The 27,054-nt window shown below is 43.1% G+C and overlaps 1 long non-coding RNA gene across 1 annotated transcript in view; it reads right to left on the bottom strand.

The window, feature by feature from the left end:
• Positions 1–4,270: 4,270 nt before the first annotated feature.
• The window catches only part of LOC123575534 (uncharacterized), a 44,937-nt gene continuing 22,153 nt past the window's right edge, over positions 4,271–27,054 (bottom strand). Inside the window, exons 2-3 of the long non-coding RNA XR_006700808.3 lie at positions 5,851–5,937; positions 4,271–4,544 (exon numbers count right to left, since the gene is read on the bottom strand). This is a non-coding gene — a long non-coding RNA (uncharacterized lncRNA). The remainder of the gene's footprint in view (positions 4,545–5,850; positions 5,938–27,054) is intronic.

Here is a 27,054-nt window from a genome sequence, read left to right as displayed (position 1 = left end):
GGGGGGCCCAGGTTGGGTTCTGGAGCCTAGAGCCAGCCTGGGATGCTGCAAGCATACAGAGAAGCAGGGAGGCCCAGCCAAGGAGCTGCCAAGGAGCTGCGGCAGGAAGCAGGTCAGAGCCGGGCATCTGGAGAGGCAGATCGTGCCACTCAGCAGCCCGGCCCTCCCTGGGGACTGCGAGGCAGGGCCAGCCTTCTGCACTCCAGGTCACCCCAGTTTTACCCTCCCTGTCTCAGAATTCCCCAATCTGAGTGTGCCATTAATTTAACATCTCATGTGCACAATTTCTCCTGAATAAGTAAGCAGGGTTGGGTAGAAAGGGGTGCATGAAGCAAGGTGTTGCGCTGTATAGATTCCATACAAAATGTGCATTGGGCCCGGTACGGTGGTTCACGCCTGCAGTCCAAGCACTTTGGGAGGCCAGGGCGGGTGGATCACCTGAGGTTAGGAGTTCGAGACCAGCCTGGCCAACATTGGTGAAACCCCGTCTCTACTAAAAATACAAAAAATTAGCCTGGCGTGGTGGCGTGGAGCCACTTGGGTGGCTGAGGCATGAGAATCGCTTGAACCCTGGAGTCGGAGGCTGCAGTGAGTCAGGATGCTCTACTGCACTCCAGCCTGGGTGATAGAGTGAGACGTGGCAAAAAAAAAAAAAAAAAAAAAAAAAAAAAAAAGTGTGCATTGCCCTCTCCTGCAACAAAGGCAGTGTTTTGTAGAACGTCTGCTTCTCCACAGGTCCTGTGTTTTCTGTCTCTGGCTCTTTATTTTTAACGCAACCTAAATAATTATTTTTCTTTCTGACAAGATGTTCACTGCCATCTGCTGACCAGACTCAGTTACTGCACATACAACTGCAAACCTGAGAGGGAGAAGGTGTGTATTGCCTGTCCTCATTCCTCTGAATGAATTGAAACTTAGATAGATGTCTCTATTTAAATACGATCATTGTGTTATTAATAGCAGAAGAAGATGTTACAGTATAGCTTCATAGAATATTGGAAAAATAGAAAAGCAGAACACAAATGACAAATCATTGAATTAATACCAAAAAGACATCCATCATTTTTCCTTCTCAGACATGTGAACCAAAGGCAAATGTCACAAATATCAATGTTCATTCTGAAACATTTAAATGAAAATATTGCCATTTAATGCTTTAAGGAGGAAATGACACCGTGAAATAAAATCAAGGGAAAATGAATCATTAGGTCTTGGTTTTGGAGTCAGTGGCTGAGGAGAGCATGTTGCCTTCAACAAGCCCGGATGGAGAGCATGTTGCCTTCAACGTTGCACAAATGGGCCGGGCACGGTGGCTTAGGCCTGTAACCCCAGCACTTTGAGAGGCCGAGGCTAGCCGATCACCTGAGATCAGGAGTTCGAGACCAGCCTGGCCAGCATGGTGAAATCCTGTCTCGACTAAAAATGCAAAAATTAGCTAGGCATGGTGGCACACACCTGTAATCCCAGCTACTCAGGAGGCTGAGGCAGGAGAATCGCTTGAATCTGCGAGGCGGAGATTGCGGTGAGCCGAGATCATGCCACTGCGCTGCAGCCTGGGCAATGAGAGCGAGACGACCATATGTCCAACACGTAAAGTTATACACTGAGCTCCATACTGTTACACAGAACATGTTTTGTCCTCCTACCTTGGCAAACAGTGCTTCATAAGGACATGGAATACAAGGTTTGACTTCAGAACTCGGGTTCCTCTGTGTGACGTACCAGAATGTCACCTCTCAAGGAGAACCAGCCTCCACTCCCCCAGCCTGTGACCCTGCCCTTTCTCTTCTCACTCTTGGCTGCCTCCTGCTTGGAGAGGTGATTAATGATGGGTGGACATCCTGGCTTCACATTTAAGTTCCACTGCAGCCCTGCAGCCCCTCAGAAGCCCGCTTGACCCTTCAGAAGGTGGACCCTGGAAAGAGGCAGGCAGGGGTGCTGGAAGTGGGCTTGGGACTGTAGGAGTATATCATTCCAGAGTCCCAGGTACTGGAGGGTGTGGTGTAGAAGGAGGTGCATGGGTTCTGGGGGACATGGCCCCTTGGTCCCTTGGAACCATCACCTAGTGGTGACCAGTCTGGCTGGGGAAGGGCAGAGAGCATCTTCTAGAAAATGGCACTGGGGCCAGGGTCTCCTCTGCCAGCATTTACAGGAAGGATTGATGTGACAGGAGGTAGGAGGCAGGAAGGCATGACAGTAAGCTGAGATTGGGAATGTTCTCTTCCCCCACCTCCTTCCCAACCTTTCTTGATCCTCCTCAAATAACACCCACTCTTCAATTATTCGTGCTCAGACACCTGGACTGTCTCCTGTATCGCATCATCAAAACTCCTCTGCCTAGCATTTCAGGTTTGTGTCATTTGCCTTTTGTTCACCTTTCTGAAGGGGCAAGGGGATGGATGCTGTTTAAAATGAACTCAATTAGTTTTTTTGTTCAGGTTCCTGTTTTTCCGGTGGCCTTATCAAGCCAAGACACTGTAATTTTTAAAAATGTTTCAACAGAGATATCCTTAAAATGATCTACGTGATCTGACCCCTGAGTTTAATCTTCCTGACTTCATCTCCCACTTCCGTCCCCTTTGGTTTTGAGAGTGTGACTGGATCTGCAACCTTAACTTGTGCACACATCGCTCCCTCCAGGACGCCCAAGCACATTCATAACAGACACAGCCAGGCAGACCTGGTCACTAGCAGAACTTCCACATCCTTCCTACATTGGTTTGCTGGGGCTCCCATTACAAGACACCACAGCCTGGGTGGTTTAAACAACAGAAATGTCTTTTCTCGCAGTTTTGGAGGCTAGAAGTTCAAGATCAAGCTCTTGGCAGCTTTGATTTCTCCTGAGGCCTCTCTCCTTGGCTTGCAGATGACTGCCTTCTCACTGTGTCCTCACATGGCCTTTCCTCTGCACACGCACAGGCCTGGTGTCTCTCCCTTTTAAAAGGACACCGGTCGTACTGGATTAGGGCCCACTCTAAAGGCTTCATTTGAGCATAATGACCTCTTTAAACACCCTCTCTCCAAATACAGTCACATTCTGACGTTCTGGAGATTAGGACTTCCAGATAAGCATTTGAAAGGGAGAAGAATCCATCCCATAATACTTTCCTACTTGTGTTAGGCCATTCTCATATTGCTATAAAGACATACCTGAGGCTGGGTAATCTATAAAGAAAAGAGTTTTAATGGTCTCGTGGTTCTGCAGGCTGTACAGGAAGCAGCATCAGCCTCTGGAGAGGTCTCAGGGAACTTACAATCATGGCGGAAGGTAAACAAGGAGAGAAATGTCAAAAACGGCGGGAGCAGGAGAAAGACAAAGGGGCCGGGGGAGACGCTACACACTGTTAAACAACCAGATCTCACGAGAACACCTTCACTATTGCCACGACAGTACCAAGGGGGACGGTGTTAAACTATTCAGGAGAAAGCACCCCCGTGATCCAGTCACCTCCCACCAGGCCCCACCTCCAACAGTAGGGATTATAATTCGACCCGAGATTTGGTGGGGACACAGATCCAGTCTAGATCACTACTTCAAGAAGATGTTTAAAATAACATCAACAAGTAAGGGAAGGAATGCTCATGAAAAATGCCCCGGAATGAAGAAAGGAAAGACTGGACACATAAAAAGAAGTCATACACTTAACCCTTTCATTCCTGGGGCTTTGAACTGCATACTTTCATGGAGACACACAAAGAAGGGGGGCACAGAGGCCAATGGCTAAGAGTGACCAGAAAGGGGTATCCTGTGGCTCATCCTCAGCACCTCCAAATCCAATAAATATGTATTCATATTTCTTTCTGACTTTTGTTATAAGTTTTATGCCTTAAGGTACTTGCTTTCCTGAGCCTCTGTAATACCATTCTCTTATGGCACCAGCACTATTTCTTACCACCCACCTCACAAGTTCATTTTCTGGCCATCTTCAGTCCATTCACAGCACAAGGCTCCATCCTTTACTATCTGTCCTTGTCATTCTAGGTACTTTCCCTGAGTCTCCCAATGTTATATGGCTTCAACTGCAACTTTGATGCAAATGGTTCCTAGCTCTGTCCTTAGCATTGATGTACCCATGACACATCACCCACTTGGATGAAACATGGGACCTTCACACTCAGCACTTCCAAAGTCAGATTCATCACCTGCCTCCCCTAACCCGCTCCCTGTTCTCTATCCTATGTTATCAACATCAGTACCAGCCAGAAAGCCCAGAGCCAAAGTGTGCGTCTCCTTTTCACTGAGTCCCACCCTTAGACATTCACCAACACATATTGATTCTCTTTTTATTATCATTTACGTTTCATCCCTCCCTCTCCACATCCGTGCTTTTGTTTCTGATTTTGTTGTCCAGACAACTGCACTTTCTTCGTGCCTCCTTTCTGCTCACCTTCTCTCTATTCATTTTTTTCTTAATATTTAAAAAACAGTGGCCAGGCACAGTGGCTCATCTCTGTAATCCCAGCACGTTGGGAGGCCAAGGCAGGAGAGTCTCGTGGGTCCAGGAGTTTGAGACCAGCCTCGTCAACATAGCAGGATACCATGTCTATAAAAAAATAAAAACAAAAAAGAAAAACATTAAATATACAAGAATTCACAATTTTGTTGGTCACATTTGATTTAATTCTTATTAAATAAAACATAAATTAAACTTTTTGAAGTGAACAACTAATTTGTCTCGCCAAAGTTGTTCCATTATCTTTTGAAGCAACTACTATATTGTAAACTTTAAATTAATTTTTGTAACAGTTACATGTCTGTATTTTTTGTATCCAGAACAAGCAACACATACTATTGTTTTCAATGTATATAAATGGTATTATGTATATATTCAATGTCGTTTTAAATTTTATCATTTTAAGATTTATCCTTATCCATGTATATGTGTATACAAAGTATATATATGATGTGTCTGTGTGTATGTGTGTCACATATTTATATGTCTGTCTATCCATCTATCTAGAATACTGGTTCACTCTACTTCTAAATGTAGTCTGACACATACAAATATCACAATTAATTATTGATTTCTCTGCTGAATATTTACATTTTTTTCCAATGAACATCATTGTACTTGTTTCCTTGTACACATATGAGAAATTTTTCTTTGGTTGTATACTTGGAAGTATATTTTCTGGGTCATTTTATGACCTAGAAAAATGTATGTGAGTGTATGTGTGTGAGAGAGACACACAGAGAGAGAGAGAGAGAGAGAGAGATGACACTTGGGGACTGAAGCTGGCGTGAAAAGGTGTAGGGACCACACCAGGTCCTCCTCCCTTCCATGTCTGCCCTAGGCCCGGGACCTCCCTGGTGGCATCCCTGATTCTCTCTGTATGGCCTCTCCATTCCCTTCTGTCTTCCTCCTGGCTCCGTTCGCTGTTGCACTTCTGTTTCATCACCACGGTAGCTCTTCAGAGTCATGGCTCACTACTGCCCAGCCTCTATCTCATAGCACTTCCGAGCTTCTGACCCCTCCATTGACTCAATCTCTCTCTGTTGATTTATTTAAACTCTTTGGAACCACCATGCAGTCGGCTTGTCTCTTTTCAGAACAAGGCTTTAGTGATGGGTGCTGTCCTCCTGTGGCTACTACGAATTGGAGATGGGCTGGCGGCTTGGGTGCTGCCATGCAATCTTCAGGCCAGCAGGGCCGTGGGTGAGAGGAAGCTTGCCTTAGAGGGAGGGGTGACAATGGCCAGAATTCTGAGTCTGGTCTGTCCACTACACTCCTATTTTCCCCCAGAACTTAGCCACAGCATCTCTTCAGGACACATTCCTGACCTCCCTTTTATTTCATGATCACTTTTATTTCATGACCCCACATACAACTCTAAGATCATGTAAATCACCGTGATCTGTTCTTTCTGATAGATGTCAGTCAGCTTGATAGCAGGAACCACATCTTGCCTGGCTTTGCTCAGGCCCCAGCACAGCATCTGAAACACATTAGATGATGAATAAATAAAAGAGGTCGAGTGGATAAAAAATGCCCCAGATACTAGAATAGTCAGGGAACGCTTTATTGTTGAATTGGATCTTGCACAAGTCCCTACGTTTAATCAGATTACACTGAACTTTTTCAAGCTTATCAGACTGTTTTCCCTTAATTTCAGGCAGGCTGACCTCAATCTCATGGCAAACTGAGCACATGTTTCTCTGACCCTTTCTGTGAGCTCTTTGCTCCATCTTCACTCTCTCCAATCACTCCCACTTCCCCACAGACCTTTATACATACACAATTTTAAAATTTTCCCCAGGTTTCTAGATCTGTCCAAATTCTACCCAAGGGTGCAGGGCCCTTGAAGCCAAGTGGGAAACAAAAACCCAAAAGAGCGTCAAAGAAGTCTTGAATCTGGGATAGTCAACTAAGAGTGCTGGAACAAAGGAAGAGATGGTGAAACGGTAGAGAGTTTGCAGTCGGGATCATGGAGGGGGTGGTGCCATAGACACAGGGCAGGGCATGACAGAAGGAGAGGCTGCAGCAGGTGAAGAACTGATTAGTGGAGGAGAAGAAGGTAGGGAAGGGAGGCCAGGGGATTGAAGAGGGCATTTGTGGTCACTGACTCACCAAGGAGCCCCATGAGGATAGCACTGAACAGTGTGTGTCAAGGAAGAGGTGCTAACCTTATTGAGACATGAGAGGAGCTCAACTCAGTGATGCATAAAGGGACGTGGCAAGGAGGGGTGGTGGGTGGTAGTCCGAGAATGTGAGGACTGTAGAGGGGAGAGGAAACATGGTCTTTAGTCACTATGAGGAGCACACCCAAAACCAATGTGGGATGTGGAGAGGAAGCAGCTGCCCCTTCGAGGGGCCATAAGAAGCAGTGGCCTCAGAGCAGCAAAACACTAAAGGGACCCATCAGAGGGGTGGCTGAGGATACAGGGATTTTACCTAAAACTGGCTGTGATCCCAAAGGGTGTGTTGGCAGCGTTTCAAAAGTTGAGGGTGATGGAAGGTGGGGTCAGGGTGGCAGAGGGGCCTCACATGTTGGGGAGACATGGAGTCTAGGTCTTCCTGTGGATATGGAGTCACACGGGAGAAAGGGCACAAGGAGATGCCTCCGATGGCCTCAAGACAGTCAGTGCTTACGAAGCTTCAGGGCTGGGGTCAGGGAACGGGGTTCTTTTCGGAGATGTGCAGAACTTTGAGGTGTCCCGTTCATGCCTAACAGTGGCTGGGAGGAAGCCAAGAGTGTGGGAGTCTGGACTCCCTGGGTCGATGTCAGCTAGGCTGAGACTGGTGGCCCGTGAGAACCGGGATCTGGCTGGAGGCACCTGCATCATTACGATGGCTGTGCTCACCTTTCCCCCTTTCTCTCTCTTCTCGTAATCCACCCCAGGTGTGACTGGCCCTGCCCTCTGCTCCAACCTGGAAGCTTTCACAGGCCTCCTGGTATTGCCTGGGGATCTGGGGATGGAAAATTCCCGAGGCTTCCAGGTCAGGTCGGCAAGAGGGTTGCTCCCTGTCCTCCAGCACAAGAGAATTCACTGCACACCACTCCACTCTCCTCATGTCCTCGGGCCCTTGTGTCTTCCCCCAGTACTCCCTCATTTAGCCCATCCTATCACTAGATTTTACTTTTGGTCAGCGTCAGTACAGTGTCCATTTATTTCACAATTTCACTGAGAATTGCCCACGAACTTCGCCTCTTTTTAGAAAAAAAAAAAAAAAGTCTATTTTTACAAAGACATGGAATGAACCCAGGTGCCCATCAGCAGCAGACTGGATAAAGAAAGTGTGGTTCAAATACACCATGGACTACTACACAGCCATAAAAAGAACGAAATCATGTCCTTTGCCACAATGTGGATGCGGTGGCGGCCATTATCCTAAGCGAATTAATGCAGGAACAGAAACCCAAATACTGCATGTTCTCACTTTTAAGTGGGAGCTAGACATTGGATACACATGAACATAAAGGTGGCAACAATAGACACTGGGGACTCCAAAATGGGGTAAGGAAGGAGGGAGGCAAGCATTGTAAAACTATTGGCCAGGCGTGGTGGCTCACGCCTGTAATCCCAGAACTTTGGGAGGCCAAGGTGAGTGGATCACCTGAGGTCAGGACTTCGAGACCAGCCTGGCCAACACGGTGAAACGCTGTCTCTACTAAAAATATGAAAATTAGCTGGGCATGGTGGCGGGCGCCTGTAATCCAAGCTACTTGGGAGGCTTTGGCAGGAGACTAGCTTGAATCCAGGAGGTGGAGGTTGCAATGAGCCGAGATCGTGCCGCTGCACTCCAGCCTGGGCGACCAGAGCAAGACGTCGTTAGGAAAAAAAAAAAAGGTATTGAGTATTATGCTCACTTCCTATGTGACAGGATCACCTACACCCTAAACCTCAGCAACATGCAGTATACCCAGATAACAAACCGGCACATGTACTCCCAGAATCGAAAATAACAGTTTTTAAGGCTAATTTTGTAACCATTTAAAAATTGAAAACAAAATATAATGGATAAGTTAATGTCGCTATGCTTATTTTACAACCTAATTATCATAATTAGAATTTAAATTTCCTACAAGTGACTCCAATTCAACTGTTAGCCATGGGAAATGCCATTTTACAAGGCAGTAAACTCTAGCAGAAAAAAAAAAGCCAGCGTTGAAACAGTTTTTCCTTTTTACACAGGTCCTGGGTCAGATTTTTAACTGCATAGAACCTTAATAGTTTCCATCTACATGTGGTCATTCACCCAATGGTTACAGCTATGCCTTGTTCAGGGACAGGACCATATCTCTTCCCAAAAGCTGAGCTGTGCTGGTGAGCAAATTCTGAGGGGATCTGACCTTACTCACTCCACAACCCCTTCAACCCCCAGAACTCTCTGAAAGTAGGCTGAGATCCAGTACGGAGCCACATCGTCCTGGGAGTATTCCCAGGATCTAGTCCAGGATTGCAGTGGAAAGAGTCGAAGGAGGTTAAGGCTAAGATCAGACAAGGATGCTCTGGGAAGTCAGGTTCTGCGTGTTAGCACGCAAGCCACAAATCTTGTAGCTTTCCTCCCTGAAAACTACAGTGGCCCCTTTGAGCTCTCTCCTTAGAAGAGAGATCCACACCTGTCAGGCACAATGTGGCTCTGTTGAAGGTTAATGCTGAGAGCATTAACCCCATCATCCTTCAGAGATAAAGCAGAAGCTGCCTCTGATCATCTGAGCTGGCAGGTGCTTCCTCAAGGAGCCCTGTGGAAAGTCACGATTCCTACACCTGGGCCCATTGTGTCCTGTGGCTCTCAGCAGTAAATGACTTTGTCTAAGATTACATTCAAAAAAGAGTTAAATTCCTGAGTGAGGAAAATTAAAAGCTACCTCAAGTATTGCTCTTGTCAAGGATTTGTATCATGGGCTGAAAGGCCACATTCTGCACCAAGAGATGAAGGGACTCACAGGGACAGGCAGTGCTGGAGGTCCTGTGAGAGGTTGGGGGCCTGAGGGAGTTGATGCCACTTCACTTACAGGATGTTAGAGCCAATGAGAGGAGAACTCACAGCCTGCGCGGACTCCACGCGGTGGGAGGGGCTGGTACAGATGTGTGGAGAACTCAGAGACCATCTGGGCAGTGCAGATGGGCTTAATTCTTCCTTGACCTTCTGCCATTTGCGAGACAACCTGTTGTTCCAAGATTCTTTGTGATGTCCTCTGTACTTGCCCGGTTGGCCATCCTTGCTACTTTGATAGAGGCATCAGTTCTTCTCTCTGCCATCCTCTTAGGATCTTGTTTTTCTCCAAAGTGGTCACAGAAATGTGAACTTCAGTAGCTAACTGTGACTGAACTGTTAATATAAATGAACTTAAAAATGTGACTTTCTCATCACTCTGGGGGATCTTCAATCTCATCCCTGGAGAAGTCTGAGAAAGGTTACAGAACCATCAGGAGAGAAGGCCAAAATGTCACATCCATCAGGTTCCAGGTACTACCCATGATGGCATTACCAAAAAGCTTATGCATAACAATCAGAGGTCGTTTTAAAAGGTGAGCCAGTCAGAGAGGGAACTGTCTTTGGTGCCAATGCACACAACCTTGGAGGCAATGGTGCCCCCAATCTACTGCTTCCTTTTGAAGGTCTGTAGGCTGAATTTGACAGTTACTGTCTTTTGTGGCCCCACAAAATCCATGTTGGTTTTGTAGTAACCCCCCTGGATGACCTGCACAGTTATCATGGTGTGAGCAGATATGAGGCACTCTTCATCATCTATCAAGCTGGACCTGAGCTCCTAAGTTGTTCCTCTGCATTCATTAAAGGCTTGGTTTTCACCAGCATCTTCACACGGTTTTATTTATTTATTTGCTGCCTTAAAAAACTACACCCAAACCCAATGGCATGAATCATTAGTGATACATCTCTTCTTATGATTTTGTAGGTCCACCACATAGCTCTTCTGTTTCATGTGATTTTAGCTGGAGCATTGGGATGTCTGGAAGTTTCCAAGTGTCCTCACTAGCCTGGATAAATGCTGGTTGGGAGCTCAACTGGGGCTTGACTGATAAGGCCTTTGATTCTCTTCTAGTGGATCTTGCCACGTGACTGATAGGGCTTCCTCTCATCATGGCAGCAAGGAGTGAGAAGCTTAAAGGGCAGGAGGAGTTGACTGTTGCTCAATGTTGTATATGTCTTGACTCCTTTCCATTCCCATTGGGCCTAAACTTTGGAAACTCAAAAGGTAAAAGCTAAAACTAGGTTAGCTTACACCTTTTTCTTTTTGGTGGTGGTGGTTGGGGAGATGAGGGGGCCCAGAGAAAAAGGAAGTATCCGTTTAAAGAAATTAGTTAGTGACATTTCACAAAAGGACATCCCATTATGCTTATTTTAACACTACATAGGTTTTGCATAATATCTTGTTTCGTTGTTATGCAGATTTTTCACCCTTGGTCTAAGCTTCTTAACTTTCTGTAATTACATCTGCCGTTTAACACACACAGCAGGCCTGAAGGATGTGTCTGCAATAATTATTTCTGAAATCTGTTGATTTAGGTAAAACTGAATACTTTTTTTAAAATAACAAGAATAGTATATTGCATTTTTGTAAAAGCATTTGTTCTACATATCTGGTAGGCAGAATAATGACCTCCCCAAAGATGTCCATATCCTAATCCCCAGAACCTGTGCATATGTTATTTTATGTGGCAAATGGGGCTTGTGGAGGTGATTAAAGTTAAGGACCTTGGGAAGGGACGATGATCCTGGATTACCTATGTGTGCTCAATGTAATCAAAGGAGTCCTCTTAAGTGGGGGAACCTTTCCTTAGGTACGCTCAGAGAAATAGACCTTTGGAAGTAGGTCAGAGAGATGCTCCGATTCCTGGCTTTGAGAAGAGGCTACAACCCAAGAAATAAAGGAGGCTTCTAGAAGCTGGAAAATGCAAAGAAATCCATTTGCCCCTAGAATCTCCAGAAAGGAAGATAGCCCTGAAGACACCTAGATTTTAACCCAAAGAGACCCACATCAGACTTGTGGCCTACAGAACCACAAGGTAATGCATTTGTTTTGTTTTCAGCCACAAACTTTTTGCAATCTTCTATCAGTTTGCTCAATGCTATTGATGATTAATTCTATGAGACAGCTTTCTTAAAAAAAAACTTTCTTTTTTTGTACTTTTGCATTACTTAGATTCTTCAAAAAAGTGTGCACTCTTCCTCCCCCCCGCAAAAAAAAACAATGAGTTTCTGAGGAGAAGGAGAAGAAAGAGAGGCATAAGGAGAGGGGAAAAGAAGAAAGCAAGACAAAGGCAGAGGAGAAGGAAATACAGAAGATACTGGGACACATTTCTGCTCAGATTTTATGTCCCGTTGGACACTTGTTGGCGAAAACAAAGCCAGCCTCATGCAGAAGAAGCTGAATGTCAGGCAGAGCCAGCTGGTAGCTTCTCTCTGCCCATTCATGTGCTCATGTGTGACTGTCACATGAATCCTGAGGAATCTGCCTCACTAAAGGGAGGGTTGGCATGGGGGAGTGTTGAGATATATATTTTTGGATTAAAAAAAACTACACTGAATTTTAAAAATTGCTCTTGATGTCATGAATTCTCACTCAGTAGCCTCTGATGTGTGTTTCTGAAGCTCATTTCCTGGGGATTGCATTTTCTCTCCTTGACTTGTTTCTGATGAGACCAGGATGCCTTGTAGCTTTTGCTTGGCTTTTCCTGAGCACTGGGGCCTTGCCATCAGCTTCTTGGCATTCATCTGTGCTGTTCTCACAGCAGCCTGAGTGATCCTTTCCAACACGTCTTGTCACAGTTTTCCTTGCTCAGAGCTGCCTGTGGCTTCCCGTCTTGCTCTGAGTAATGCCAAGTCCTTTCTGTCATCCGCAAGGCCCGTCATGAGCTGGTCCCTGTACCCTCTCTGACTCACCTCCATTCCTTTCTCACCTGCTTCTGCCACCACAACCAGGCTGGCCTCCTTGATTTCCATCATCACTTGAAGAAAGTGCCCCCTCAGGGCATAATACCTGCTTTACCACTGCCTGCAGGGCTCTGTTCTCAACAGCTCTGGTGTCTGTTCACTGATTCTTTTAGATCTCTGCTCAAACGCCTCTTTTCAGAAAGGTCTCCTTGTCACTCTACATAAATGGTCACTCTATCTTCTATGATTTACTTTTTTTCTTTAAAGAATTTATCATCACCTGTCATACTTCATATATGGAATATATAATGTCATACTATATTTATATAATGCCTATATATGGACTTATACATGTATATAGACACAAATATAGACATTATGTAAAGTATAATATAATGTATTATATACAAGAAAAATATAGTATAAATAACATATATACTATACATATATACATATTATATATGCTGTATATATACACTCTATAATATATACTATGTTATATATGCTATATATAGTATGCATACAACATATATACTGTATATAGTATATATAGTAGTATATATAATATTACATATAGTATAGTATATAGAGTATACTACATTATAATATATAGTATTATAGTATTCTATATAGTATATATAGTATTCTATATAGTATAGTATTCTATACTATATTATATATAATATACAATATTAACATAATATACTATATATCATACTAATGTAATATACTATACTAGTACCTATAATATACTATATATAATATATAAATATAATACTATATAACAGTATTATATTTATGTTATAGTATTAATATAGTATATACACTATATGTAATACAGAGTACATATAGCATATACTATATAATATATGTATATATTGTCTATATAATATATACCATATAGTATATGCATATGTATATATTGTATATATAGTATATACTATATAGAATGCTATACTATACATATATAACCTATAGTGTATATGATGTCATATTACATATATAATAAACAGACGCACATGTATAAGTGGATTTGCATTTATTTGTTGATGAATTGTTTCTACCCAGTAAGAAGTTAAGCTCCATGATGGCAGGGACTTTTTTTTTCACTCTGAATCTTTATTGCACATCCTAAGTGTTCAGTAAATATTTGGTGAATGAAATATGTTGTAATGAATGTATAAATAACAGTAAAACTTAGTATTTTTCCAGTTAAACAGCATGTATGCATCTGTGTATTCCTATGTGTCCATAAAAAGCAATGTTTTGAAATACGAGGGCCAGAAGATGCCTGCCTTAGAAAAACCTAAGGATCTTGTTTAAAATGCCTATTTTGGGGCAGAGACACTGAGTCTGAATGCCTGCGGATGGGTTCTAAAATCTGCTTTGATAGCAAAGTCCTCATGTGATGCTCTCACCAAAGCATGAGATCCAGTGGCCCGTGAAGTCCTATGAAAGAATGGATACAAGAGAAATGCAGATTACTGTATTCCCTCCAAGACTTTACTTCCTTGTTTTGATGGAGAGATAGCATGTCACCTAGAATAACGCAGGAAAAAATCACCAGAACCAAACGATATCACACAAACAAAATACATCAGTTGTGGTGTATTGTGATTATGATCAGCCCTTCTTTACACAAATTTTAAGAGGCTCCAAGTCTCCTGGGTTTACACAACCAGTGTTATAATTGGGCAGCAGTGCTCTTTGTCATTTCCCAGGCTCTGAAAATTAGATAATTTTAAAAACATCCACAGCAGCAGAAACCACAGCGATAAAACTAACGACAATTTTCTCTCCTTCTGAGAAGAGTTCCCTTTCTTTGGGTCTTCTGTTTAGCCCTAGGTGGGATTTTTTGGACATTTACTATGTATCTAGTTCTGTTGCCATTTATGGTGTTAACTCATTTAAACATCACAGCAACTCACTGAGGCAGGTACTGTTGTTATCATCCCCCATTTACAGAAGAACACACAGCATAGAAAGCTACTACATAGATCCTGAAGTAATAAATCACATTGAGTCAAGGCACTTACATAATGGGAAAAAACCCACAATTTCCATAGAAGAAAATCATTTCAAGTTATTTTGGGACCAAGGACAAAAAGGGTTCAGACAGGGGAATTATGGAGAGATGAACATTTAAGCTGGATATTAAAATTTTATAGGAATTGTAGACTCAGAAATGATGTGTGGAGAACAAAATGGGCTGTGAGGAGCATTCCAGGCAGAACGATCCTCAACAGTGTATCCATGCAAAAGTTGGCATCTGGACCCTTGAGTGGGAAGCATTAGTGCCCACCAGGATTTGGGGTTTCAAGGGTGTTAACACTTCGCTGGATTGAGGCCTTGCCTTGAACTCTTGAGTTTCTCTCTTCACCAATGGGATCCATTGGGCTGGTCCCAATTCCCAAATTAGCCCAGACATTGACCACAAAGCATAGGAACAAGATTTTAGTGAAAGTTCTTAAATGCCATATGTTATACAGCAAATTAACTCAGGAGTGGGGTCCATACCTCCGCTCCTGGGCCCTAGAACAGGATTTGAAGCTGTACCTTCTGGGCGATGCCTTCAAGTCTCCTGTTACCTGGAGAAAGACAGCAGCAGAGCTCAGAAACCCAGCTCGGCAGGGCTGCAGATCGAAATGCCTCCTCTTCTGACAGTATTTTCATGCACCCTCAAGATTAAGAATCCTCCCCCCCTCCCCCGCTCTTTTTTTCTAACTGCACTATTTCTTTTCTCTCTTGGTTTCATTTTCGATCTGAAAAAACAAACATTGGATCTTGTGAGAACCAGCTAAGTTGCTGCTTTGTCCTTGGGTTGAGAAAGCTGGGGAGAAATTCACTAAGGACTAATTTAAATAATTTCCCACTTTAGACCCTCACTGAAGAGTATTAGAAACATCTAGGTTGAGAAGGATTTGTATCCTTCATCATAAAGAACAGTTTCTTCACTTTATACTTGTTAGGGAAAAAAACATTCTCTGGAATGCAAATAACAGAATCCTACATAGAAAAGGGATTAAAGAGTGGGATAGAGTAGGGTGGGGTGGGCTACAGGGTGGAAATATTATGTTAGGAGAGAGAAAGGTGGGGGATAAAATATTATCCATAAAGTTGGGCTCTCCATCTGGGACTGATGGAAGAAGAAATTTGCCCACCTTCATTGTGCAGGATTTTAAGTCCTGGTACCCAAAGGCAAAGCATCTTTGTGGGGTGTGTTCCATATCATTAACCCCGGTCATGCACGGCATTTTTCCTGGGGATAATTTCCTCTCCTAGTCTATCAATGTCAAAAATGAAATATTTAGAGTCCGTAGCTGTTCTACAAGAAAGCTACATGAAACATTGTAGCTTCTTAATTTAAATGACTGATCACCCTCAATTACCTAATTCAGGCTCCACATGGGCCTTTGTTGTAGGATGCCCTGTCACAAGCCTTGTCTCTTGTTCGTCTCTCCATAATTCCCCTGTCTGAACCCTTTTTGTCCTTGGTCCCAGAATAACTTGAAATGATTTTCTTCTATGGAAATTGTGGGTTTTTTCCCAGCCTTTGTTAACTATGTAATTCCCGACTTCCTTTCTTCCTACTTTCTTCTTTCTTTATTCAATGTAAGCTATATGTACCTGGGGTAATATTAAGGTTTTACTGGGAGTACAAAATAAGGGTATGTGGCATGCAAAAACCAAGCTCAACCATATGTAAACAAAGTCATCCTAAGTTATATTTGATAAAAGGGTGGATATAGACTATGAATGCCCAAGTTCAGAGACCAGGATAAAGCTAAGGAAGGGAATAACCTTTAGGGGGTGCTCAAGATGGGAGGTTGGTTGAGAGAAGGCTTGTGACAGGGCATCCTATAACAGTCTGGGGAGGATACATGGGCCTTCCAGCAGGGAGGCAGCCAACCACATCAAGGTGCATCCCCACAGGGCAGTGCACATCCTGTAGATTCATGCCATTGTGTGCACTTGGTTTTCTAGTATGCTTTCACTTCCAACAGCCAGCACCTGGACCTCTTTGAGTCCTGCCCCTGGGCCAGTGCTGACTTCTGTGAAGCTTGCAGAGTCTGCTTTCTGCACACATAGGTGACCTTATCCAATGACTCTGGGTGCTGGAGTATAAGTACTCCAGTTCTCTTCCCCCTAATTGGGACAGTTTGATGTGGGAACTTCTCTACCTCCAGAGCTCTCCTGTGAGGTTGAAGCAAACTCACCTTCCTGGGGACTTTGCCTGGTAACTCAGCCTTGCTTACCTCACTTCCCATTCCTGTTCCACATCCCCACTCACCTACCAGTTTTTCCTGGTAGCACATTCTGAAAAATCACTTTCACGTGAATCCTTGTCTCAGAGTCCATGTGCTTCTAGGGAACCCAACCAGAATGCCTGGCAGGCATGTCCCAGTCAAGACAGGTGAGCCAGATTACTATAGCTCAGTGATACTAGCTTTTCAGGTCATTTCATCTCCTCCACACCCACACTTTGATTCCATGATCACAACAGCTTCCAACTATAAATCCTCTTCTCAGGTAGTTTTTCTACAAAGAGAGAAGGCAGGAAGAACATTTCTAGCTCACTTTGGCAGTTTTATTTCACAGTGTACGTTTGGAGCTCTGGATTATAGATTAGTCTCTCAAGTGCCATCAATGCAACTCTGGCCCCAAGTGTCAGACCACGTCTGGGAAATTGACAAGCCATATTTTAAAATCTGCAAAAGCTGAGACGTTTTAGAACCACATCAGGTGTCACCTTGAGAGAACTTGTTTGGAAACCACTTGGCTTTCCTTGGTAGTTTCTCTATTGGATTGCTCCGTAGTCACTAGAAGCTGCAGTGCTTGAATCTCCTGGCCAGGCAGAGTTGAAAACATGAGTAGTAAATGTTTCCCTCTTCTCCATGAGAGGGGTCCTCTCCCTAATTGCTATCATTTTGACGTTTGTCCCTTCCACAACTCATGTTGAAATTTAATTCTTGTTGTAGGAGTATAAAGAGGTAGGACCCTTAAGAGGTGGTTAGGCCACAGGGCTCTACTCTCATGGGTGGAAGTGGTGCCTTATAAAAGGGCAAGTTCCACCCCATCTTGCCTTCTTGCCTTCCACCATGTGAGGATGCAGCACAGACGCTTGCACCAGATACTAGCACCTTGGTCTTGAACTTCCCAGCCTCCAAAACTGTGAGACAATAAATTTCTCTTTGTAATAAATTACCCAGTCTCAATATTCTGTTAGAGCAGCATAAAATGAGCTTGGGCACCTATTCTGAGAAGTGGGCAACTTATTCAGTCAGAATTTTTAGAGATAGACCAAACACTGGGGTCAAGTTTCTTGGCTTGTGTGTTTTTGTTTGTTTGTTTCTTTGTAACCTTTGCCTTCTCAGTTCAAGTGATCCTGGTGCCTCAGCCTCCCGAGTAGCTGGGATTACAGGCATGCGCCACAACATCTGGCTAATTTTTTCTATTTTCAGTAGAGACAGGGTTTTACCATGTTGGCCAGGCTGGTCTCGAACTTCTGGCCTCAAGTGATCCTCCCGCATCAGCCTCCCAAAGTGCGGGGATTACAGGCATGAGCTGCTGCACCCGGCTCTTTGTTTGCTTTTTGAGACAAGGTCCCGCTCAGTCACCCAGGCTGGAGTGACAGTGGTATGTTCTCTGCTCACTGCAATCTCCACCCACTGGGGTCAAGCAATCCTCCCACCTCAGCCTCCTAGTAGCTGGGAAAGTTCCTTGGTTTATTGCGTCATTCATAAAATTCCTTACTTACATTCTGTGAGCTCTAACAGTTGTGGATTAAGAAGAGAAACACAAGTCTGTTCTTGCGGATGCATTGAAAGTACGAAGTAAACACACAAATACAGAAATCTGGAACATGCTTGACTTTGTCTCTCCACAACAGGCAGAATCCCAGTCTAATCTTTTGCTTCTGTGCAAAATTAGTATATAGGAAATGCTTTCTTTTAAGAAGGCTTAAATTTTGATTAATAAGTTCCCTCTAAGATCTTTAAAGAGATTGATTATAATGATTAAAAAGTGTTTATAAGTCATATTATCTCATATGTTTATATATATATAAACATACATGTATGTTTATAAATCATATTACTATATTTTCCCAAATATACTTTGCTTCACAAGATCTTCGTTGAGTGGAAGGTACTATAAGTTTCATTCAGTTTTTCTATTTCTGTACAGAGGTGCCAAATTCCTGTGCAGCATTTAAGTCCCTTACTTTCCTCTTAACCATCCGTTACAAACTGGTGCCCAGGTGAGGTCGTTCCCATGACTGAGAATGTGGGCTCATCAGCTGTCAACTGTCAGTCTAGAGAGACCAGCACTGAAGGAGGAAGCTGTCCTCAGCTATCGTGCTGAGCAAGGTCTCAATCTTTCCGACAAAGGTTTGAAGTTTTGCTTTCTTGGCCTCTGCTTTTTGAGCTACACAATTCATGAACAGACAGCCGGCTTCCCCCTGCACTTCTGGGCTGGAACCACTGAGGGATGCTGCTGTACTGAGTTCCACCCTGGAGATACAAAACTGAAAGCTGGGAGAAATCAACGGTGATGAGATCACTCCCCTCTGTGTGTCTTTCCATTTCAGGTGACTGTTTTTCAGCGAAAACTCCAGACACTGACAACCATCATCTACAACCTGCCTCTTTCAGAGCCAGGTCAGAGGCCAGGGCAGGTGGGAGAAATGCTTTTTATTCTGCGGAGCTGCCTGTGCTGTGGAAAGAGATGCCAGAAATAGACCTGGGAAAAATAGGAGAATGGGGAGGTAGCAGATGCTTGGAGCCGTTTCTCTTGATAAATATATCTGTCCACTTCCCACTCTTGTCCGTGTCGCGGAAGGCCATTAGCACTTTATTTCTGTCTCTGCGGAGGCTCCGGGCCTGGCCCACCCTACCTCCCCTCCTGGAAGATGATCTCAAGAGGGCAGGACTCCTGGGATGAAGGTCTGACATCATGAGTTATTTTTATCCCAGTGGATTGCAGTATCATAACAGCACGTATCTTGTGGCCCCAGTGCTGACAAAGAAGAGACGTTATCTCAAAGGTAAACTCCTTGATCTCAAAATGCCTCCCAAGGTATGCTATTTAAAGCCATTGCAAAATGAGTCACAAAAATAGACACATCTTGAGTGTGGCCTGGAGAACAATGTTTTCCGGTTTCCAAGTCACCACAAGAAGGCCTTAGGAGAAGACAGTCATATGTCTAGATGAGGTAGGCAGCCACTTGGCTAGATTAGAACTGAGGGCCAAGAAAGGTGTCCTATCACTCCAGATCTATGCAAAGCTATCCTCTCTGCTTTCCTTACTCTAAAAAACTCTCTTACTGTGGATTCTTTTGGGTTCCATTTTGCTCCAAGAGGGGAAGCTAAGTAACGCATGAAGCTGCAGCAACACCTAAGCATGATCCCTAACTGGAGAGCTGTGGAATTGAATGCAGTAAAAGGAAGAGAGTTAAAGGACAATGCAAACTATAGGATCCAGCAAGAGGCCACTCAACAACTGGCAGTATTTGGAGAAGGTTGGCGTAAGACCAGAAAATACCTGGAGCACCAAGTGGACACAAAAGACAAACTTCAGGCAACAGAGCTTCATGAAGCTGAACCTTGTGGAATTCTCAGTTTGGTTGGCCAGAACTGGTCAAAAACCAGCTCTGGAGTCAAGCAATCCTGAAGATAAGTTGGACCTGGCAGTAGTGGTGAGTGGCTGTCCTGCAATCCAGGACTGCCAGCTCTGGAACTCTTAGAATATAGTGCCTGTGTTTATCACCCCTCTCAGGCATCTGGGTGTCATCTCACATCCTTTAAACTCAGTGGGTTTTGGTGTCAATTATTCTTAGCCTCTTTTCTCTTTAACACACCTAACAGATGACACTTCCATGCAAGACACCTTCATCAGTAATGTGGCCACAGTGTTGGCAGTTACACAACTAAAAGAGGTGAGATGTCCTGAGTTGCTCTAATTCCATCTTTCTTGTCCTGAGTTGCTCCAATTCCATCTTTCTTGTCAGATTACTCTGTGGTGTGGAGAGAGAAAGCATTTAAGAACAGCTGGTGTAGAAGATCAGGAATATGAAACAGTCTTTAGGAGCAAGGTTTTACTGGGAAAATTTATCAGCCTCTCTACCACAGGTCAATAAAAACTGACATTAAAATCTAATTGGGTTGGGCTTAATCTGAAAGTCTCTGTGAGACAGAATCATGGGTCTTGTCGTTTGCATGGAGATTCGCTCAAATAGATGATGGTACAAAAGAAACACCCCAGGCCAGGCGCGGTGGTTCGTGCCTGTAATCCCAGCACTTTGGAAGGCCGAGGCAGGCAGATGGTTTGGGCCCAGGAGTTCAAGACCAGCTTGGACAACATAAGGAGACCTCAACTCTACTGAAAATTAAAAAAAAAAAAAAATTAGCTGGGCATGGTAGCGTGGTACTTGGGAATCCCAGCCACGTGGGAACTTGAGCCCAAGAGGTTGAGGCTGCAGTGAGCCCTGCTCACTGCACTCCAGCCTGGGTGACAGGGTGAGACTCTCTCTCTCAAACAAAAATCAAACAAAAGAAACACTCCAAAAAAAAAAAGGAGCCAACTCCAGTTTATGACTCTGTACCCTTAGGTTGAATGCCAAGTTCATGGGAATCATCCGAGAAGCCGGGACAAGAGCTGCTGTTGACGGGAGGCTGTGAATTGTGCTTTTAGTGACTCGCTAAGCATCGAACACTGACACTCAGGACACACTGGGTGCTACAATTTCCAGAAGGGAAAGGAAATAAAAAGTGTTCACCTTCTATGTCTCAATTTTATCTCTTATTAACAGGAACAGCTGGATGGAGTACACAGATATGCTGCTGTGTGAGTCCCTGTGGAAGGGTACCTCCTGGGGATCGCAGGCAGGAAAAATCCCTCAAGCACAGAAGGCTTGGAGGGGACTGATCCGACAGAGTCAAAGGCACTTACGCTGTTTCATGTTCAAACATTAGAGAATTTTTATAAAATCATATAGCAGAATTTAAGAATTTCTTAGAAAACAGATGGGACAGACACCAAACACCAAAATACGATCACATTTAGTATGACTTTTTCATGCTTATTTCTCTCCTCTTTTCACTTACCAGTGAATAGCCACGTAATTATCCTACTAAACCAATCCATAAGCCTTCTTGACATTCAGCCCAGGGTTTTTAGCTCTAGGAAGGCTTCGTTTCAATTCTGACAAAGTGGTCATTCCTCTTGGTGTTTTCATCGCTATTCAGATATCCAGTATTGAAAACACAGATTGATATCCTGCCAGCCTCTCATTTGATCACCCCAAGGTGAACAGATTTATGAGCTGTGACTATAAGATAATGAGGAGGCTTTTTATAAACTCTCTCTTAGAGTAATGCCAATGGGGGCACCAACTATATTTCAAATAATAGCCTCATCTTGAGAATAAATGTACAGGCTCCCACAGAGTCTATCTTGAAGGAAAAATTCATTTGTTTGGTTAAGTTGTGGTCTGTATACTCATATGTCAATTTTATTTCTCTAAATTTACAAATTTCCGGACCTTGATGAGCATAGATATCTTTGGGGAAATGAACACTACGTATAGGATTTGAAAGACTTTATAAGTTAGAGTTCAACTTCTCTTTGAAGAAAGTCTCTCACGTAATTAAATGCAGTACATGAGGATTTTAGCCCTCCACACTAACTACAGTAGCTAAAACTGGAGTGTTAGAGATAATACTTTTATGAGACTGTTAAATGCAGGTACAACATTCAGAGTTTAGGAGCTGTCTTTGGAGCCGGGCACCCCTAGATTGGAGTAGAGCCATTCACCAGCACTGGCAGGACCAACTGGAGTTTAGGATTGCTTGGCTCCAGAGTTGACGATTTTTACCATTTCCAGCTTCCAAAAATGGCATTTCATATGATTCAACTTAATTTTAAGCTTCACTGCCTTAAGCTTGTGCCTGTAATTATAACCATGAACCAATATTTAATTTTCGTAGGCAGGTGGTTACTGTAGTTAGTGTAGTACTACAGAACAGAAGACATATCCGTGATTTAAAAGTTCAGGAGTACACTGCATGTTTTTGAGTCATTAGTAAATGTCATAAAGTACAAATATCAAAGCTCAGGTCCAAAGTAACCTACATGTTCTGTAAAGGTCTGAGCAATGTGGATACATGATAATTTCCCTACCATAAAAAACCGAAGAGTTATTTGCTCTGACCCCTCCCCCACACAGTGTTAAACTGGAGGCTGATGTTCATTTGACAATGAGTGTGAAAGTGAAATGATGACTCCCAGATATAATCACAGAGAGTTACACACAATACGGTAAATGCCTTTCAAAACCATTTGGTCTGCAGAAATTCTATTTGGCTTACAGTGAGACATCAATCCCATCAATTTTTATCTGTTGTCTATTTAAGTCTTCTTTACCCCACAAATTTTCTTTTGTTGAGTCATCTCCCAAGGCTGAGTGGAAATCAACTACCGCCCAGGGAAATTATGCTCAGCTATCTCATGAATTTGCTTTATTATGCAAGCATCTTAAGGACAAACAGAAAGGAGAAGTCAGTTGCAACTGGGCTCAGATTGAGTAATTGGTTTTAATTTTATTTTATGCTCCAAGGAAAAAACTTCATTTAAAAAACATGAGATCTTTTAGATTGTGTAGTACACTTTAATTTACTTCTAGTGAGATGATCATTTTTTCTCAAATTAAAAAGACAATGTTTTACTTTTGTTATTGATCTCCGTACACACGAATTGACTAGTTAACAAAGAGAATTTTGAATCTCAAAATTTACTCTAATGCTTTCCAAACTTTTATTTATTTATTTGAGACAGGGTCTTGTGCAGTGACATGATCATAGCTGTCTGCAGGCTTGAACTCCTGGCTCAAGCTATTCTCCCACGTAAGCCTCCCAAGTAGCTAAGACCAAAGGCATGCACCACCATTCCTGGCCAGGTTTTTATTTTTATTTTTAATACAGGTGGGGTCTCTCTATGTTGCCCAGGCTGGTCTTGAACTCCTGGACTCAAGCAATTCTCCTGTCTCAGCCTCCCAAAGTGCTGGATTATAGGCGTGAACCACTGTGCCAGCCACTCTCCAAACTGTCTTAATGCACTAGAGAAATTCTTTAACAGATCACAGCATAATGTATACTTGGGATGAAATAATTATCAATGAAATCATTAACATTTCAAACAGTATTCTTGATAAATGCACTTTTGGGGGCCTCCTTTTTGTCAGATTGATTATATGAAGATTGCTTTTATTGAAGATGTGGTTGGCAGAGGGATCGTACAAAAACCAAGACAAATGGTAATGTCATTTTCTTCTTAACTTTTGTTGAAATAGTTAGTATTGTCATGGATGTATACACTTTTAGCAAAAATCTTTTCAAGTCAATTGTTTCTTTTGTAATGATCTATAATTAGATAAATATAATCTATAAATTCATTTCATTCGGCATGAATGCAAATTGCAATGCATCACTGTGCATTGAAAGATCACTGGTGCAGGGATGACCATCAGCTCCTATCTTGTGAGATTCCCTTTCCTACTTTATAGGAAATTCCTGGAGACCCCTATAAGATATCTAAATCATAGTCTAATGAAGGCCCCAGCATCAGCTACTATTTTAAGTACTATTAAAATAAATTTTCTATTTTCTGATAAAGAGAGCTAATAGAAGTAGAATACCAACATTTTTTTCCTAAACTCAAATGAACGATCCTATTAGATTACCAGCTCTCAAACGATGGTCCATGAACCACTGGCATCAGAATTATTAGCAATAATTATTTTAAATGTAGATTTCCAGGATCTACTCTGGATGCATTTTTTCAAGTCTTTTAATGAGCAATCCAATGAGTAATCGTCATTTAATGATAATACATATCAATCATATGTTGTTTGACAAACACTTTTCTAAAGCATTATGTATATTAACTATCTTTTTTTCTTTTGTGGAGACAGGGTTGCCCAGGCTGGAGTGCAGTGGTGCCATCAGGGCTTACTGTAGCCTTAGACTCCAGGGCTCAAGTAATTCTCCGGGCCCACCCTTCTGAGTAGCTGGAACTACAGGCGCATACCACCATACCTGGCTAATTTTTGTATTTTTGTTGTTGTTATTGTAGAGATGGGGTTTCACCATGTTGCCCAGGCTGATCTTGAAGTCCTGGGCTCAAGTGATTTGCCTGCCTTGGCCTCCCAAAGTGCTGGGATTACAGGCGTAAGCCACCATGCCCAACCTTGTATTAACTAATTTAATGTTTAGATCAACACTATGAGACATATACTATTATTATGCCAGTTTCACAAATGGAGAAATCGAGGCAGAGAGGTTAAGTAACTTGTCCAAGGCTACATGCTGAGAACTGGCTGTGAAGTTGATTTTAGTATCAACTTAACCAGGTCATGCAGTGCCCCGATTAAGCCTTATTTCTGGGTGTGTCTGTGGAGGTGCTCCAGATGAGATTAACATCAGCATCAGCGGACTCAGTAAAGCAGATGGCCCTGCCCAATGCAGGTGGCACCATCCAGTCCACTGAGGGCCCGAAGAGCACAAAAGGCAGAGGAAGGAAGAACTTGCACCCCTTTTTGTCTGCCCCAGTATTTGAGCTGAGACATCTCATTCCACCTTTCCTGCCCTTAGTCTGGGCTTAGCACCAGTGGCCCCCTGGCGCTTTGAACTGGGACTTAATTACACCACTGACTCTCCTGGATCTACAGCTTGCAGACGGCAGATCATGGGCTTCTCGGACTCCATAATCATGCAAGCTGATTCCTCCTCATAAATCTCTTTCTCTATTAAACCTAATTGCAGTTTTTGCCATTGAAAGTAAAGGCAAAAATCGCAATTACTTTTGCACCAACCTAATATACACACATGCATGCACACAGAGATAAATAGATGTGTGGGTAAGGCCTATTGGTTCTGTTATTTTGGAAAACCCCGACTAATACACTAGCAGAACGGGTTCAAAACACCCTTAGATAAATGAGTTCTTTAGATTATTCTTATGTGCACATTAGGTTTAAAACCACTGATTTACACTGTATTCTGAACACCTTAAAACTGATATATAGACCAGGTGCGGTGGCTCACACCTGTAATCCTAGAACTTTGGGAGGCCAAGGCAGGTGGATCGCTTGAGTTCAAGAGTTTGAGACCAGGCCGGGCGCGGTGGCTCAAGCCTGTAATCCCAGCACTTTGGGAGGCCGAGACGGGCGGATCACGAGGTCAGGAGATCGAGACCATCCTGGCTAACACGGTGAAACCCCGTCTCTACTAAAAAGTACAAAAAACTAGCCGGGTGAGGTGGCGGCGCCTGTAGTCCCAGCTACTTGGGAGGCTGAGGCAGGAGAATGGCTTAAACCCGGGAAACAGAGCATGCAGTGAGCTGAGATCCGGCCACTGCACTCCAGCATGGGCGACAGAGTGAGACTCCGTCTCAAAAAAAAAAAAAAAAAAAAAAAAAAAGAGTTTGAGACCAGCCTAGGCAACATGGAGAGACCCCATCACTACAAAAATATAAAAATTCGCCCGGCAAGGTAGTGTGCACCTGTAATCCCAGCTACTCAGGAGGCTAAGGTGGGAGAATAGCTTGAACCCAGGAAGTGGAGGTTGTAGTGAGACAAGGTCGTGACACTGCTGCAGCCTGGGTGACAGAGCGAGATTCTCTCTCAAAAATAAATAAAATAAAATAAAATAAAAATAAACAAAAATTGAAAATACAATAAAATAAAATTGAACATATATAAAGAACATTCTTGATTTCTTGTTTCTGGGTCAAATTATATGTAAGACCACAATAATGTATAATTATTAAACTGAATACAGATTAATCCCTATGTTCCATGAAAGAGAAAACCAAATATGCCAAAAGTATATGCAGTGTTTGATATATTCATTTAGTTTATATATATATATATATATATATAGTCAATAGGTATGACCATAATTGCAGTTTTGGTTTTTTTCCCCATTCAAGTTCTTTTAACATAAAAGAGGTCACGCTGCTGTCTGAACGCACGTGTCATTTCTTAGCAAGAGTAATTGAGAACAAATGCTTCTCGAGCAATGTCCCTGGATCACAGAAACAGAAGGAAGGAAGCAGCCCTGTTTTGGGATGTTCTGTGCAGGTGGGGTCTATTTTTAGTCTCTCCCGCTATATGTGTCAGGTGGGAGTGTACACGGCAGCAGAATCGCTTAGCAGTGCATAAAGGCAAAGTGCCCCATTAAAACCGGGGCAGCAATTAAAGCACAAAATTGTTGTCCCAAGGCTCCCAACTCAGCCAGGCTCTCTGTTTGGGTCTCACCTGAAGGTATGTCAGGGCTGGGTGCATGGGTGAGATACATTCACTGATGTAGCTGCTGCCATGTAACCAAATATCTCGGTCGGTAGCTCTAAAGTGCCACAGCATCACCACAAAAGCATGTTAAGAATACAAACCCTTAGGACTCACTTTCAGAAATTCTGATCAGTGGAATCAGCATGTTAGCAAGGATTCCAGGGGATCCCAACGCAGGTGGACTGATCACTAAACATTGCGAAACACTGGTAGAGAAAAGGGTCGTTTATCACTAGAATGGATACAATTTGAACAGAAGATATAATTTTTATTTTACTTTTTTTACTTTTATTTTTGAGACAGAATCTCACTCTGTCACCCAGGCTGGAGTGCAGGGGCATGATCTCAGCTCACTGCAACCTC

Source organism: Macaca fascicularis, chromosome 9 (genome assembly GCF_037993035.2).
Source record: "Macaca fascicularis isolate 582-1 chromosome 9, T2T-MFA8v1.1".
In the NCBI taxonomy this organism is placed as follows: Eukaryota; Metazoa; Chordata; class Mammalia; order Primates; family Cercopithecidae; genus Macaca; species Macaca fascicularis.
The sequence above is the reverse complement of the archived record's forward strand: the minus strand, read 5'-3'. Positions and strand labels throughout refer to the sequence as shown.